Source organism: Solanum dulcamara, chromosome 5 (genome assembly GCF_947179165.1).
Source record: "Solanum dulcamara chromosome 5, daSolDulc1.2, whole genome shotgun sequence".
NCBI lineage: Eukaryota > Viridiplantae > Streptophyta > Magnoliopsida > Solanales > Solanaceae > Solanum > Solanum dulcamara.
In genome coordinates, this window is record NC_077241.1 from 41,325,022 (window position 1) to 41,329,656 (window position 4,635).

The following is a 4,635-nucleotide window of genomic DNA, read 5'->3' on the forward strand; positions in this document are numbered from 1 at the left end:
TATTTATGCTCACTCCTAATATTATATATTGAATGAGGGAAAATTTATATTTTCTTCTTAAGAAAAATCACTTTTTCTATTAAATGCTTTTTTTTGTGGAATTTTTTCTTCACATTTCACATTTCATATTTATATAGTCATATATCTAAAATTTATTTTAGATCATAATTTTTTAAAGAATTTTTTAATGTTCAGTTAATAGTATGGCATAAATCATGACACTGATGGAGTAATACGGAGTTATCCTTAATAAAATAGGGTTTATGGCATGAATCATTTAATGTGATGATTAAAGTAAAATTAGGATGAATTTATGAGGTGACATAAATATAGTTGTTTTTAATGGAGATTGACATTTTTCACAACGTCCAATCAACTGAGGAAGTTGTGGAGCTATACAAGCAAGAAATAATTTGTAGTGATATAAGAAGATTTCAAGTGAAGATTGTGGAAGTGGTTGTGAACAGGCTGTACTTTGCTGTTCTTACCGGCTACTCCCGGTTTCTCTCCTCCGACAACCCAACCCAAGTATCTGTCGGTGGACAACATTTTTATTTTTTCATTTTCTTTTTTCTTTTAATATATGATCTTGTCATTTTGTACTCTGTTTCAGCATTTGCTGGTTTGTACAAATATCACGTCATGTTTGTGTCTAATTACATATGCACCCTTCATCCTCACCGACGGCCCCCTCATCATTTTTTATTTTAATTAAATAAAAACATGTTAAAAAAATAACTATTTCATTAGTTTCAATTTAATTTTCTATTTTGACTTGCTACGAATTTTTTTAAAAAAAAAATTGTACGTACATCTTATGATTTTGAATTCAAATATCTTAAATCTTGTGTTTTAAAAATGTCATCTAAAAAATTGAAATTAAGTTATTATTAAAATATGAAAGTTATTTTTATAAAATAAACTATAAAATTAGTAAGATAAATAAATTAAAATATTTATATTTATATTATTGTTATAACAGAAAAAAGTTTCTTGCTTTTTGACAAAAATAGATGTGATGTCTTAATTGATGTTGTCACACACAGTTTCTAGTTCTCGCTTGTTGATTTGTTATTATTTTTCCTAACAATATTTGGTTACGTGAAAGTCTATTGAATGCAAGAGTAGTTATAAAAGATATAATAGTAATTAAAAAGGTAGATCTAAAGATTGACTATACAACATGTTAGGTCCTTTGTCAAATCTGTACCCCTTAGAGATTTTTCTAACTTCCCTCGTTTGATTAACAAAATTAGAAATCAGTAGATAGGGCATCCCCATCACATTTAAACAAAACATTTTACTCCCTCCGTTCACTTTGAATTTTGTTATTCCTACGCTTATTAAAAATAATAATTAATATAAATATTTTTATATAATATTCATATTATTTAATATATAGTTTTACATCTTTAAAAATAATTTGAGAATAAATAATTAATATTGAGGATAAAACATAAAAAAAATAGTGTTGTATATGTTAAAAGTTGTGACAAATAAAAATGAACATTTATATTTCAATATTGTGAAATAGTAAAAGTGAATGAAGGAATTATCTCAGACTTAGTCACTGAAAATTAATTTATGATAGAATAATTTATTTCTAAGTCGTAATTAGTTGAAATTTTGAATCGAGTGATTATCAGTTATTATAGTGGTTGGTTGCATTCGGAGAAAACGTCAAAAACAACAAAATAAATAGATGTTCAATTTTTAATAAAACAATGTCTAGTTATAAAACAAAATTATGTATTTGACATATAAAATTTGAGGAGAGAAATGAAAATGATATTGGGAGAAATGTAAATTTTGCCTTGTTAAGTGAAACTGCAAACGTAGTTTTTTTTTTTTTAGATGGATTTTTGATTGGAAAAGTTGCTGCCATGTGACCAGGAGGTCACGGGTTCAAGCCTTGGAAACAGCCTCTGGCAGAAATGCAAGGCAAGGCTGCGTACAATAGACCCTTGTGGTCAGGCCCTTCCCCGGACCCCGCGCATAGCGGGAGCTTTAGTGCACCGGGCTGCCCTTTTTTTATTTTTGATTGGAAAAATAAAAATAATAAATGCAAATGTATCTCATTACACATCATCCCAACGCCCCCTTCGTTGTGCACTGACTATGAGTACTCAAATTAAAGTAAGTGAAGTGTTAAATATATTTTTTTTGACATATCTAAACTATTGGAGGCAATGGTGACGTCGCAAACTTCATAGTTCATATATATATATATATATATAAAATAATAATTTTTGACATATAATTTTTAATATATAGTACAATTTTTTGATGAATGGTGTCAATTGGCTACCCTGACTTATATGTGGCTACGTCATCGATTGAAAGTGAATTTCATACATAAACTATTATTATTTGATTTGAGAAACACATATTTCTCTTTTATTACACTCTCTTAGTTGTGTATACTACATTCTCTCTTTTATTTTAAATAATTGTCACATGAACAAAATACAAAACTTAAAATTTCTAGTATTCATTAAAAGTTAAAAACTAAAGTATCATTATCTCCAAAAAAATTATTTAAAAAACTAAAATTTAAAATATTTTTCTTACCCCACTCAACCACCTCTTCCTACAGTACCCCCCTCCTCCCCACAATTTTTTTCTCAAAAATCTTACTTCATATACCTCCAAAAGAAAATGTAGATATTATTTTTTTAAAAAAAATATACCCCACCTAACCCCCGTTTTCAATTTTTTTTTTCATTTTATTTTAGATATATACGCATACAAAAAAAATTTAAAAATAAAAACTCATTTATGTTATATATAAAAAAAATACTTTCCTATATATATATATATATATATATATATATATATATATATATATATTTTACAAAACAAGAAAATTGAAAGCGGAGGATTGTGGGGGTGGGGTAGAATTTTTTATTCTTTATTTTTAAAAATAATATCTAAATTCTTTTGATAAGGAGTGGGTGGTTTGGGAGGGGGAGGAGTTGAAGTAAGATTTTTTAAATAAACTTTTATAACATAAATACTTTTTAGAAAAAAATGGGCGAGGGCGGGGGGATTGTCAGGAGTACTGGGAGAGGGAGGTGGTAGAGTCTGGTAAAAAAAATATTTAAAATTTTATTTTAATAACAAATAATTTCTTTTTTGGGGGATAGTGATATTTTAATTTTGAACTATTAATTAATAACAGTTTATTTAATTTTTGTCAATGTGTAATGTTTTATTCATGTGACAAGATCCTTTTAAAATAAAAGAAATAGTGTATGTATTTCTCAAAAGAAAATGAATAATACTTTAGGTATGAAACTAAAAAAAATAAAATTTAAATGTGTTTTTAACACTTCACTCATTTAAATAACTATTTTATAAAGAACTTTTTCGTTGATCCGCCATCAATTGCCACTGCTTGACTTATACTTTAATTATTAGTGAAGGAACATTGAGCTCCCATTTCTGGTTTAAAACTGTAGTCTAAAAAAGCAAATGTTCCTTCAATTGGAAGAAAGTAAAATGTCATTTTGGTCTCTTCTTGTTTTTGTCTTTGTGTCAGCAGGGGAGAGGAGAGATTCAACTAGACAATTGTAACATTTCAAACTAATCCACTTAGGGCAACTTGTAACACATTTAGTTTTAAATAAATTGTGGCATTTTTTATTCCATGTTTGGTAGTTGGTACTATTTTAATTTCAAAATTTGTAATTCTCCCAGACGTGCCTTAATCTCTAATATTGCAATGATATTCTAAATAAAACAGCAAATTGGAAAGCAAGCTATTAAGTTAATAATTCTCATATGATAAATATTTAAACGGTAAAAGTCTATCAAGTCCCCCATATTGCGAAAAGACTGTTAAGCAAGCTATTAAGTTAATAGTTCACATATGATAAGTAATTAAACAGTAAAAGTCTACCAAGTCCCCCATATCGCAAAAAGACTGTTAAGGAGCATTTTTAGATTTTAAATATATAAATCAGGTCAAGTCTGAAATAGGCAGAAAAAATAGCTAGTTAGTTTGAAGTGTCATCACGACTGATTTAGTTAGCTCACCTTAGTTAAACTCAAAAATTGTCCCGAACTAATGAAAGAGAACCCATTATGACACGAGAGCTAAGATTTGTATAAAACTAAAACAACAACAAGAGTTAGCATAAAGCTTAGAAAATTCATTGCTCCGCCCCATTGTCATACCTCGTAGAGCAAGTCTTAAAGATTCATTCAGATCAAATATTCATGGGCCTTCACGAAAATACAATAGATTGGAATAGCCATATATTAATATCTACACAATCAACTAGCATGTACGATATGCGGCATAAGAAACCATGTTCTTAGATATTGTAATGAAAGACCAATCAATAAATATATAGAAAAATATCACATATCCCTAGCATAATATGACTGTTAAATAAGTAGTATGACATGCTCAAATTATAGAAAATGGCTAAAAATAGACTTAATTGTATCAAATGTAATGGTATGAAAAAGAACTCAAAATCATAGTATTTGTCACAAAATATTATACATTTCTAATACGCTCTTATCCCACAATGCACTATGTGTTTGAAAATCAAATAATGCAAGTTTCAAATCATGATGTTGAAAAAATGAATGTTAAGAAGTTAAAATCGCGCATAATCATTACGA